Source organism: Heterocephalus glaber, unplaced genomic scaffold (assembly GCF_053883595.1).
Source record: "Heterocephalus glaber isolate CG9 unplaced genomic scaffold, H.glaber_assembly_v1.0 deba00001543, whole genome shotgun sequence".
NCBI classification, from domain to species: domain Eukaryota; kingdom Metazoa; phylum Chordata; class Mammalia; order Rodentia; family Bathyergidae; genus Heterocephalus; species Heterocephalus glaber.
Genome location: NW_028258336.1, coordinates 1,402,931 through 1,416,641, shown reverse-complemented (window position 1 = coordinate 1,416,641; position 13,711 = coordinate 1,402,931). Strand labels below are relative to the sequence as shown.

General features: G+C 38.0%; 1 long non-coding RNA gene across 1 annotated transcript; it reads left to right on the top strand.

Moving 5' to 3' along the window:
• The first annotated feature begins 6,790 nt into the window (after positions 1 to 6,790).
• Positions 6,791 to 13,345, top strand: LOC110345486 (uncharacterized). Its single transcript, XR_015442346.1, has 3 exons — positions 6,791 to 6,958; positions 7,222 to 7,353; positions 11,297 to 13,345. It is a non-coding gene; the product is annotated as an uncharacterized LOC110345486 (long non-coding RNA).
• Positions 13,346 to 13,711: the final 366 nt, after the last annotated feature.

Sequence of the window (13,711 nt, the reverse complement as noted above, 5' to 3'; positions counted from 1 at the left end):
GTTTAAGTATGGGTAATCTACCTGTCAATTATTAGAAGGGTTAACTGATTAAAGTGTTTCCTAGGTAATGTGTACAAATGACACAAATGATACAAAAATGTAAATAGGGAGAAGTTCATTTCTTTACTTTCTCTGCCACTCATCTCTTATCTTGGAGCCAATTGTGGTTCTTTATAATCTTTCCACTGCTATTCTATGCACATATAAGCATACAAATAGGATGCTAAAATGTCCCTTTCAGGCAAGACTGATAGATGACAGGTAATGGATTGTCAAACACCAACCTGAGTGCCATATCAAAATAAAAATCTTCAGTGGAAATACTCAGAAACCAGTTTCGGGAATCTTAAACTTTTTTGCTACATTGGGTCTATGCCCCTAAATGAGCACATCACAAGCACCCCAGGAATAAAGATGCACTCTTTATATCTACGAGAGAGATGTCTCCAAAGAGCTGCAACTGTGTCTTTTGAGTATGGTTACATCTCAGGATAATATTTCTGGTCATGGGATTTTCAGTTTTAAAACCAGGAAAGTCTCACATAATCCAAGACAAATTGGTTCCTCTACTTCTAAGGAAAAAATGTCAAAAATGTCAACTTTAAATACCTGTCAAACCTAGAGCAAGTAAAGCCATCTTAAGGCAGTAGAGTCAAGTTCTCACTTTCATGCTCCTTTGCCTCTTGCCAACCTACCTTAGAATGGTCAGAAACAAGTAGCATAAAAGATAAGCCAGAAAAAGCAAACCTTCTCTAGGTGAGGGGGTAGAATAGTAACACTAAGTTGGCAGCTTTGACTATGATATTGGACTGGGCATTTTAAATTCTTGAGATTGAGTTGGTGACCTAAAGTGATACAATACTGTGAACTTGTCAATGATTGGAAAAGTCATGAACGTTATCTAAATTGTCATCCAGGAGTAGGAGACCTTCCCTATTGAGGGCACTTTAATGGGGTAATGGGACACAAAAGTTGTTTTGTGATTTCAAGCAAGGAGTCATACTTACTCATAGATTTTTATTGTTGCGTTTCACTTAACAATATACTTAAGGGCTCATTGCAGAGCTACCTTGTCCTTTCTTTTTTTTTGAAACTTTTTGTATCTTTATTTTATTTTTTTTACTAAATCCTTTTATTGGTACATTGTAAGTATACAACACAATTACATTTCTCATTGGGAATTGTACCTTTACATAATGCATTTTGGTTCTTATTTTTTCCCCATTCTTAGCCCTCCCTTCACGCTCTCCACCCTTCCCTATTTACAAGGAATTTATTTCCATTTTTTCCATTTCTCAGCATTTTTCCTTTCCCTTCTTTCCTTTCCCCTGCACCTCCAACTACCCTTACCCCTTTGGACCTTTTCTTCCTATTTTGCATTATTGATTATTCATTCTAATCATTGGTACATTTTAGGTATACAATATAATGACATCCATCATTGGAAATTTGCACCTTTACATAGTCTCTCTTGGTTCTTATTTTTCACCCTTGCCCAGCCCTCCCTTCAACCCCTCCATTCCTCCCTATTTACAAAGATTTTGGTCCTGTTTTTCCATTTTCTCATATTAATCCCATTCCCTTCTAGCCTTTCCTCTAGCCCTCCCACTTCCTTCCCCTTTACCCCTTTTCTTCTTATTTCACATTACTTATTATACATTTAGTCCTTATTTACACTTTCAGTTTCTCACACCAGAGAAACTATTTGGAATTTATTCATGTGTGTCCTATTTATTTCACTTAACAGTATTGCCTCAATGTGCATCCACTTATGATTAAATGTCTCTAATTTCTCACTTTTTATGGCTGAGTAGTACTCCATTTTATTTTTTAAAAACCACATTTTCTTTATCCAGTCTCCAGTTGATGGGCATTTGGGCTGTTTCCAAGTTTTAGCTATTACAAACTGTGCTGCTATGAACATGGGTGCACATATATCACTGTGGTATGATTCTTTTAATTCTTTGGGGAAGATCCCCAGCAGTGGAATAGCAGGATCAAATGGGACTTCCAGTCCTAGTTCTTTGAGGTATCTCCATACTGATTTCCACAGTGCTTGCACCAGTCTACACTCCCACCAGCAGTGGAGCAGGGTTCCTCTTTCCCCACAGCCCCACCAGCATTTCTTATTGGTTGATTTCATGATAGCAGCCATTCTTTCTGGAGCGAGGTAGAATTTCAGCATTGTTTTCATTTACATCTCTTGAATTACCAGTGATGTTGAACATTTTTTCATGTGTTTATTTGCTATTTCTACTTCTTTGTCTGAGAAATGTCTGTTCATTTCAGATGCCCATTTTCGGATTGAGTCTTTAAATTTGGGAGGTCTGATCTTTTTAAGTTCTTTATAGATTTGAGATAGTAGACTTTTGTCTGAGGAAGAGCAGGTGAAGATTTTTTGCCTCATTGTGGATTGTCTCTTCACACTGTTGGTGGTTTCTCTTGCTGTGCAGAAACCTTTTAATAAGAAGAGATCCCACTTGTTGATTGTTTTTGCTAGTTCATGTGCAACTGAGATTTTGTTCATAAAATCTTTTCCTACACAGATGTCTTCAAGGGTTCTACCTAACCTCTGTTCCAACTGGTTCAGAGTTTCTATTTTAATATTTAGATCTTTAATCCATTTTGATTTTAGTTTAGTGCATGCTGAGAGATACAGGTCTAGTTTTAATCTTTGGCAAGTTGAAGCCCAATTTTTCCAGCACCATTTATTAAAGAGCCTATCTTTCCTCCAGTGAGGGTGTTTGGCTCCTTTGTTGAAGATGAGATGGCCGAGTATGTCTGGCGTTCTTTCTGAATCTTCTCATCTGTTCCACTGGTCCTTAAGTCTGTTTCTTTGCCAGTACCATGCTGTTTTTATCACAGTAGCTTTGTAGTATGGTTGCAGCTTGGGGATTGTGATACCCCGTGCTATGTCTCTGTTACCTAGAATTGCTTTTGCTATTCTGGGTCTCTTCTTGTTCCAAGTGAATTTTTGGATTGTTTTCTCAAGGTCTATGAAGTATGCTGCTGGGATCTCAATTGGAATTGCATTAAATCTATATGGCAATTTTGGAAGTATGGCCATATTCACTATATTAATCCTTCCTACCCAGGAGCAGGGGATGTCTGTCCATTTTCTGATATCATCTTCAATCTCTCTTTTCAGAGTGCCATAGTTTTCAGGGAAGAGGTCTTTGATTTCTTTCGTTAGGATGATTCCTAAGTATTTCACTTTTTTGGATGCTATTGTGAAATGAATTATTTGCCCTATTTCTCTCTCAGTGAGTCTGTCATTGGTGTAGAGGAAAGCTATTGATTTTTGTGTGTTGACCTTGTAACCAGCTACTTGACTGAATTTGGTTATTAAGTGTAGAAGACTTTTGGTGGAGTTCTTGGGGTCTTCTATATAGAGTATCATGTCATCTGCAAATAATGACAATTTGACTTCTTCATTACCTATCTTTATTCCTTTTCTTTCTTTCTCTTGTCTAATTGCCATGGCTAATGTTTCCAGAACTATATTGAACAAGAGTGGTGATAGTGGACATCCTTGTCTTGTTCCTGATTTGAGTGTGAAGGATTTCAGTTTTTGACCATTTAGTATGATATTGGCTGTTGGTTTTTCATAGATGGCTTCTATCAGTTTGAGGTAGAGACCATCTATTCCCATTTTTTGTAGGGTTTTTATCATAAATGCATGTTGGATTTTGTCAAATGCTTTTTCTGCGTCTATGCAGGTAATCATATGGTTTTTATCCTTGGCTCTATTGACATAGTCTATTACACTGATTGATTTGCATGTATTGAACCATCCCTGCATCTCTGGGATGAATCCCACTTGATCAGGTGTATGATCTTCTTGATGATCTTCTGCATTCTGTTTGCCATTACCTTATTAAGGATTTTTGCATCTATGTTCATTAGTGAGATTGGCCTATAGCTCTCTTTTTCAGTTGGGTCTTTCTCTGCTTTGGGGATCAAGGCGATGCTTGCTTCCAGGAATGAATTTGGGAGTATTGCTTCCCTTTCAATATCATTGAAGAGTTTCAACAGTAGTGGCAGCAGTTCCTCTCTAAATGTCTTGTAGAATTCAGCAGTGAAGCCATCAGGGCCTGGGCTTTTTTTAGTTGGTAAGTTTTTAATTACCTTTTCAATTTCATTGGTTGATATTGGGTTGTTCAGAATTTTTAGGTCTTCTTCATTCAACTTTGGTAATTCATATATATCTAGGAATCTGTTCATTTCTTCTGTGTTTTTCATCTTATTGGCATATAGGTTCTGGAAGTAGGTAATGATGATCCTCTGGGTTTCTGCTGGATCTGTTGTAATGTCACCCTTTTTATTCCTAATTGCATGGATTTGGGCCTTTTCTTTCCTTTTTCTAACAAGGTTGGCTGAGGGTTTGTCAATTTTGTTGATTCTTTCAAAGAACCAACTCTTGGCTTCATTGATTTTTTTGTCTCGTTCTCTTGGTCTCTATTGCATTGATTTCTCTTCTGATCTTTATAATTTCCTCCCTTTTATGAGCTCTGGGGTTGTCCTGTTCTTCTTTTTCTGGAAGCTTGTGGTTCAGCATCAGGTGGTTTAATTGGGCTCATTCTGTTTTCCTAATATGCATATTCACTGCTATGAATTTCCCTCCTAAGACTGCTATCATTGTGTCCCATAGGTTCCGATATGTTGTATTGTCATTGTCATTTAATTGAAGGAACTGTCTGATTTCTTCTTTAATTTCCTCTGTGACCCATTGGTTATTTAGAAGTGTGTTGTTCAATTTCCACTTGTTCATGAAATTTTTTGAGTTTCTTTTGCTATGGATCTCCAATTTCATTGGACTATTGTCTGATAATGTATAGGGGCTCACTTCAATTCCTTTGCACTTACTTAAACATGTTCTCTGTGTGAGTATGTGGTCTATTTTTGAGAATGACCCATGTGCTGCTGAGAAGAATGTGTATTCTGATTTTGTGGGGTGGAAGACTCTGTAAACATCTGTTAAGTTCATTTGTTCAAGAGTTCGATTGAGTTCTAATGTTTCATTACTTAGTTTTTGTCTAGTTGATCTATCTATTTGTGACAGTGGGATGTTGAGGTCCCCCACTGGTAATGTATTAGTGGTTATATGACTTTTCTTGTCTGTTAGTATTTGTTTTATATAGTTGGGTGCACTAGTGTTTGGTGCATAGATATTTATGATTGTCATCTCTTCCTCTTGGATTCTTCCTTTTACAAGGTAGTAGTGTACTTCTTCATCGCTCTTAATCAGTGTTGGTTTGAAATCTACTTGATCTGCAAAGAGGATAGCTAATGCTGCTTTTTTTCAGGTTCCTGTCATATGGAGTATTGTTTTCCACCCTTTAACTTTCATTCTATGAATTTCCTTTTGAATTAAGTGTGTTTCTTGTATGCAGCATATTGTTGGATTTTGCTTCTTGACCCATTCTGCCAGAATTGAGACCATGAACATTGATGGTTATAACTGAAATGTATTGACTTGTCACTGCCATGAGTTTTTCTTTTTGTTGATTTCTCCCCCTTTACATTTAATTTCTTGTCATGCCAGATGGATTCATTCTGCTTTGCTTCCTGGGGTTGTGATCCTCAATGTCTGTTCCTAGGATATTGTGTAAAATTCTTTGGAGTGCTGCTTTGGTATTCATGAAGTTCCTAAGGTGCTCTTTGTCATGAAAGTATCTTATTTCTCCATCCATTTTGAAAGATAGTTTTTCAGGGTACATCAATCTGGGTTGGAGGCTGTTTTCTTTTAGTGCTCGAAATATGTTACTGCAAGCTCTTCTTGCCTTGATAGTTTGTGTTGAGCAGTCTGCTGTGATTCTGATGGGCTTTCCTTTGTATGTGATTTGTTTCTTTTCTCTGACTGCTTGTAGAACTTTGTTCTGTTGTGTTTCTGGAATCTTACCAATTATATGCCAATGTGTAGATTTTTTTTGACCAAGGCTATTTGGAGTCCTATATGCCTCACTTATCTGTATGTCAAGCTCTTTTCCCCTGCTTGGGAAGTTTTCTGCCATTATTTTTGTGAAGAGATTTTTTTATGTCATCTGCACTCTCTCCTGTTTCTTCATTGAGCCCAATCAGTCTTATGTTATTCTTCTTTGCATCATCTAGCAGCTGCTGGAGTGATTTCTCATGTTCCCTTTTAATTTTGAAGCAATTTTTCTTTTCCTGGTCACTAATTGCAGTCTCATCTTCTGTATCTGAAATTCTGTCCTCACATTGGCTCATTCTGCTGTGTAGACTTTCAGTGGAGTTTTTCATGTCCTGGAAATCTGTTTGCATCTGTTTTATGGATTCCATTTGTTTCCTATGTTGGGATTCCATCATGTTCCTGAGCTCCTCTCTAGATTTATTAATCATGTCTTGCACTAGGTGCACAATTTCTCCTGTTATCTGAGAAATTATTTCTTATTTCATTTTTCCAGATCCCCTTTTGCTGCCAGTTCAGTGGGTCCAGGTGGTTGAATATCAGAGTGTTCCATTGTGGAGAGCGGTGTTAGCTATGGAGAGCAGTGTTAGCCATAGAGGATCCATGTTTAATCTTACCCTCCATAATATAGAGCAAGGAGACTATGTTATGAGGAACCACGTACTTGCCGAATTAGATTGCCCTGGAACGTTATGAACGTTCTGTAAGCCCGAGAAACAAGGAAGCCCATGAGGGTGGGGAATTCCCAAAGAGCTGGTAAACAACGAAGCAGGTGTTTTGGATAAAGGTCACGGTTAATGACCTAACTCACTGAGTGTATAAAAGAGAGGAGAAAATAAACTTGCTTGCTCGGTCTTGGGAGCCCTCCCGACTCTATCTCTGTGTCTTTCTTTTTCCTTAGGCTCGGTCTTTGTGGGCCCTCCCGTCTCTCTGTTTCTTTTTTCTCAATCCTCAAGTCCCCACTCAGGTCTTGTTCGACAGGTTGCGGCCGGACCTCGACATTCCATCTCATTTCCCTTTGGGGTTGCTGTAGGTGATCCGGAAGTCTGGTTTTGAGACTTATTTATGTGTTTTCTCATTTTGACTGGGGGTGGGGGCTGTTAGCGCCTGCACGGATTACCTCCTCTGAGCTGGGAGAGGTGGGACAGGGACCGGGATCAGCGGTAGGGATGGTGGCCCAAAAGCCCTTTCCTGTGGGCTGTGGGCACTGGGAGGGATGGTGGCCAGGAAGCCCCTTCCTCTGGTCCAGGCACGGTGGGATGGCATCTCAGAAGCCCCTTCCTCTGGGCCAGGAGCAGCGGGACAGAAGGTGCCCCAAAAGCCCTTTTCTCTGGGCTGGGAGCAGCAGGAGGGATGGTGACCAGGAAGCCCCGTTCTCTGGACCAGGAGCAGTGGATCGGCGGCTCAGAAGCTTCTACCTCTGGGTGAGGAGCGGCGGGACTCAGTACCGTGGTCTGGTGGTCCGGTGTCCTCTGTGTCTTTGTAGTGTGGAACCGGGTGGCTGTACAGAGGAGCGGGGAGGAGGCCCAGTGGATTGTTGCCGGGGCATGGGCTGATTTGGCATGTTCCGTGGGACTGGGGACCTCGGTAGTGAGTGCACAGACCTGCCTGTCTGCAGCGGGGTGATTCGGCATCTTCCCCGTGACTCGGGACCTCGGTAGGACGTGCACAGACCTGCCTGTCTCTACCTTGTCCTTTTTTAATGTTTACGTGGTATTCCATAGATGGATGTTCTATGTTTTATTTAGCTCCTCCTCTAATGATGCATATCTAGGTTCTTCCCAGTATTTTCCTATTATAATCAACCATTGGTATCAACTTCACTCTTGCTGTCTATAATCTAGAAGTAGAATTGCTAGGTTAAGAGATATTCAATGTTTTATTGTTTCTGATGTATTGCCATCCAAAGAAGTTGCACCAATTTATATTCTACCCCAAAACATATGACAGAGTGTTTATCTCCTAACACACTCACCGACATATGTGCTTTGAAGACAGTTTGATAGGCGAGGGATAGAGTCTGATAGCTTAAATTTGCATGTCTCTTATGAATGAGATTGAGAATCTATGTATTTAAAAGTTACTTGCATTTTCTTTTTCAGAAGTGTTTTTTTTCTCATGCATAGTTGGATTTTTAAAAATTTATTTTTAGTGTGGAAATAAGTATGGAGATATCTCAAAGAACTAGGACTAGAGGTCCCATTTGACCCAGCTATTCCCCTGCTGGGTATCTTCCCCAAAGAATTAAAAGAATCATACCACAACGATATATGTGCACCCATGTTTATAGTGGCACAGTTTGTAATACCTAAAGCTTGGAAACAGCCCAAGTGCCCATCAACTGGAAACTGGATAAAGAAGATGTGGTTTTTTTAATAAAATGGTGTATTACTCAGCCATAAAGAACGAGAAACTAGAGTCATTTATAGCTAAATGGATGTATATTGAGGCCATTCTCTTAAGTGAAATTAATAGGACACACATGTGTAAATACCGAATAGTTTCTCTAGTGTGAGAAACTGAAAGTGTAAATAAGGATTAAAATAATTAAAATGAATAATTGATAATTTGAAATAGGAAGAAAAGGTCCAAAGGTGTAGGGGTGGTGGGAGGGGAAGGGGAAAGGAAAGAAAGGAAAGGAAAAAATCATGAGACAAGAAAAAAAATGGAAATGAAATCTATGTAAATAGGGAAGGGTGGAGGGGGTGAAGGGTGCACAGGTAATGGGGAGAAAAATAAGAACCAATATACATCATGTACAGGTACAAGCACCCAATGATAAATGTAAATGTATTGTATACCTAAAATGTACCAATAAAAGAATAAAATATTTTTTTTAAATTGACTTTTAGGAGGTATTTAAGTGCTAAGGAAAATAACTTTTATATGTTTCACCAGTATTTTACATAGCTCATTTTTTCTGTTCATCTTTTTTATGGTATATTTTTATACAGAAAATTTGATTTTTAGTTATTCTAACCTATCAATTTTTATAAATAGTTTCTAGGTTTTCTTTCATATTATGGAATTGTTTCATTATATGAGATTATACAGATCCATCTTCTAAACATTTTTTATTTTTTAAAATTTGTATAATTTATGAATAGTTTTTTTTATTTTATTTTTATTTTTTTCTTCTAAATATTTTTCATCTAATAAGGCATTGATGGGAATTTTTTCTCCAAGTTGTCCCTGCATCATTATTTAAATAATCTCTATTTCTTCACACTTATTTGTAATACCATTTTTAACATATTATGTCCCAAAAATATCAGTCCTATATTAAATTTCATAGTTGAATTTTACTAAACTATTATGGGATAGGGTAACTTCAGCAACACTTAGATACATCTGAATAGAAAAACCATTTCAGGAGAACAAATAAAAGCTCTTAGGAAGTAGTTCTTTGACATATATCCTTGTTTCTTTGTTGAAAATTAGTCTTTGATTTTTTTTCCCCTTCCCTCTGGAGACAATTCTGGAAAATCACATATTTCTCTTAGTTTTTAATTTTTAGTTATCTATAGTTTATTATTGTTTGTATCTCCTTTGTAGTTGTGATTCCTTCCCATCTTTTTTGTTCTTTTGAATATCTTTGCTTTATTTTTTGTGATAAATTTAACTAACAGTCTATCATCTAGAGGATTTCTTGCTTTTGCATTTATTGGTTTTATCATACTTTTGGCTTTATGATGTATTCATTTATCCTTTTATCTCCTTTTTCTTTGGGTTTCTTTTGTAGTTTATACCCTAAAGTTTTGAAGTAGTGACTGCTTTCTTGTTTACACTGTTAAAATAATCCACTGGGATGCTGTTAGGCTGAGGTGACCCCAGTACCCTGGATTCCCATGTAAGCAAACAAAATCCAATTGGATGAAAACAATCAACCCAAACTCAAGCATCACCATTCAGAAGCCAGTGGGGACTTTCCACTGGCTCACACTTTCCACTGGCTCAGCCCACACCAAGCTGCAACCAGTCCAGTGATTTCTTGGTTTCTGCCTTTGGCATATAAAAGCCTGCTGCTCATGCTGCTAAAGAGAGCTTTCTGAACCCCTCCTGGTTTTCAATGCTGCCTGATTCATGGATCTTTTAATGCTCAAATAAACTGTTAAATATATTTTGCTTAAAGTTTTCCTTTTAACACGACAAATATAAATTTTTATTTTAGTAGTGCTTCCTTTAACTATCTTCCATGAAGTCTGCTATGCAGCCTTAATGATTATCATCAGCATGCTTCAGATTCTGATTTCATTTCCTCTTTGTTCCAGAAATTAAGGGTTTTTTTCAATTTCTTGGATGTAAGGCTATTTTTTGCTTCTTTTATTCTCTAGTTTTTAATATTAAAATGTGGCTTGTTTATGATCAGGTAACTTAAAAGAATGCTTCCATGGAGAAATTCCTTTATATTTACCTGAAGCCTTCATACTTATGAAGAGAAAGAAAGTATGTATGTGTGTGTGTGTGTGTGTGTGTGTGTATGTGTTGCTGGGGATTAAACTCTAAAATGTAAGACAAGTCCTTTAGCACTTAACTATACCCCAGCCTTTATGTAATCCATTTAAGAATTGATTTCCCAGGTGGGGATTTAGCTCAGTGGCGCCTCACCTGCCTGCAACCTGAGTGTGATCCCCGTACCAAAAAAAAAAAAAAGATTGATTTCTCCCAGTGTAATATTAGAATAATGTTGCTGTGATGATTAAATGAGATAACCCAAATAAACTTGTTTATAGGCGTACCCAGTAAGTAGAGTAAATCACCCAACAATTGGTATTTGATATTAATTGATTGGTAAAAATGCAAACAGATAAAGAAATAATGTTCACTTTTTTGTGTGTGTGTGTGTGTGTGCCAGAGATTGAACTCAGGACCTTGTGCTTATGAGGCAGGCGCTGGAACCACTGAGCTAAATCCGCTCAGATAAAGAAATAAATGAGCAAGATTACAAGGAGATCTGGTCTTGGCTGAGCATGGCTTGGGTTTATAGTTATGAGCAAATTTTATTGCTTGACTTCAGCTTCCTTATCAACTCAACTCTTCATTTTTCTGAGGGTGTTCTGGGAGGCATCAGAAGTCACCCCACCCTGGTCTTTAGTTTCCTCAATGGCACAATGATAGGGTTATCTAGCTGCATCTAGTAGCCCTCAGTCATCCGTAACTTTGCATGAGATCTCATAGTTGTTACCCTTAACCTCTGTAATCTGAGCTCAGTTATACCCTATATTCTGCTCCTAATTATTCATCCTTCAGGCCATCAAACACCCAAGCACTCCTTTACTGCTGCATATCAGGTCATATTCACATTAGCTCAGCTAGGCAAACATAAACACATTCATATACATTGTACTCTTCTGTGTTTATTCCTAGTTTCCTTTTGACTTGATACTGCTGGTGTCATCGGTTCACAAGCTTGTAAAGTGAATGATCCCCAAGATCCACAGTCACTTACAAACAAGATAATCCACTTATAAATCAATCTGGGTGAACTATATTTAAAGTTGTCATATTCTGTCTCTTGATTGAGGAGGTAAAATATACAGTGCAAAACTGAATTGGAACAGTAGTAGGTGATACTTACCAGCCATGTGACCTTGAGTATGTTACTTAATCTCTCCAAATTTTCATTTCATCTGTATAATGAGGTGAGTGGTATTCTAGTATATTGTTGGAAAATTAAATGAAATAATAATGCTAAAAGGGCTTGGCATGCTACACGTTCCTTCCTTCCCCCTCTTACGGGAGGAACAGATGACAAAATATGTCCATCCAGTGTCCCATGCCCCTGGGATTGAGGTTTTGCTAGAATACTATAAATGAATGACAGTGGTATCATTGATGCTATGTTTAAAAAGAAAATCTTTAACCTGGAAAAACATTAGTAAATGAGAACTCCTGTAGGTATTCATTGTAGTGTTATATGGCACTTAAAATTCTATGCCTGTCCTAAATTTCTAACTGTTCTATGTTGTACCACATGAAGAGGAATCTTATGAGGTCACTTGGGAAGGATGTGTATATTGAGGCTTCAAAGATCTGAGGACCTATCTACATGCTAGCATGAAGGAGATAGCTAGAGATTGTAATGGTAAAGAGGAAAAATGAGATGACAATATTGGAAGTCAAAATGCTGATAAACAGGAAAATATACTTTATTTGTGCTTTGACTTTTTGCTCTAGATACTAGATAGTCTAACATCAGGATAATCTCTCAAACACTGACCACAGAGAGGCTCTTGTGATTTTATATCTTGAAAAAGGAAAAAAAAAAAAAAAGCCTGAACTGAATGTCCAAGTGCTGGTTAACCGAGAGTTGGCCCTAAAAAGAATGAAAACATCTGTTGGCTTCACTGAAGGAAAAAACCAATCCCTTTGGGGTTTTACTGCAACAAATCCTGTTCTCAATTTTCTGTTTGGGAGTGATCCAGGAAAAAAATGACCTCTCCCATTCTAGTAATGAATTTCTACTCCCCTTTGAACTTTGAATATGTTAATTTAATCCCCAGATGGTCACCAAAAAATATGTATTGTCAAACCATAGATCTTGATGCATGGCTTCAGGGCTTGCCCCTTCCCCGGGCACTCTGCTTGTGGGTTTTAAACATAGAGTTTGTCAAGGGGGCAGAGAGCCTGGCCCAGCCCAGCCCAGTCCAGCTTGTCCTTTCAGTGTTTACAAAAATTTTGTCTTTGTCATGATGTCCCTTCACTGAGTTGAAGCATTCCCAACCCTTCAACGTTTCCAGAGATTGGCTAGAAACAGAGAGTGGAATGCTATCAAAACCACATTGTTTCTCATTTCTGGACTTGAAATCACCAGCATTCGGAACACATTATCCTACAATATAGTAAGTACCTCCCGACTGGGAAGTAAATTATTTATTTATAAAATAATTCAAGTGCTTGCTCTCATAAGGAAAAAAAATAACCATGATGGATTGATGTAACAAAGTGGAAAAGCATTGTTTGTGCCTGTGCCTGAGTGGAATATCCACAGTGCTAAGTTGGGCTTGTGTTCCTGGTGATGCTGACACCTCTTGATGTCTAGTAGTCAGAAAAGACTCTTTGTAAACTGGGGAGTTATCTTTGTAACCTGAGATTTCACTGGCATGGGCTAAGTTCTGAGCCCTGTCCTGGAGGAGGAGTATCTAGAAGCTATGGGAGATCTTGTTCCTGTCTCCAGAACCCTCTGACAATGCAAGTGGATTAAAGTTGAACATGTAGAAAGTATTGCGTGTGAGCCAATGTTTATTATACTAATTAAACTTCTCTGAGCCTTGGTTTCCCCATCTGTGAAGTGAAAAGAAAGTTTTCTCTGTTTGTATGTGTACTACTATGGAGTTATTTACTATAAAGTACTAGGGCTTCTATGGAGAAAGGAGTGACACAAATTCCACCCATTACTGTGATCAAGAGTATTGTCAAGGGAGAAAGACAATGGAGTTCTAATAAATTTTCTGAGTAGTCTATTAATTTTTTTTTAAACATGCATATTTGAGCAGTAATATAAAATTTATAAAAATATCACATTAGCATTTACAGATGTATTGAACTATTCTCAAGCTATTAATTCAACAAACACAGTTGTACTCAACAGTGGTGTGTGTAGGCAATTGTGCTTGCAACTGTAATAGGATGCACTGATGACAGCCACAGGCCTCCCTTCAAGGAAGCTGCAGTCGAGCAAAGCAGATGAGAAATACACACATTTCTAAAACATGAGAGAGAAAGGAAAATCCCTGGACAGCCTAATCCACACAGTATTAGCCACTTCCTATATCCAGTAAT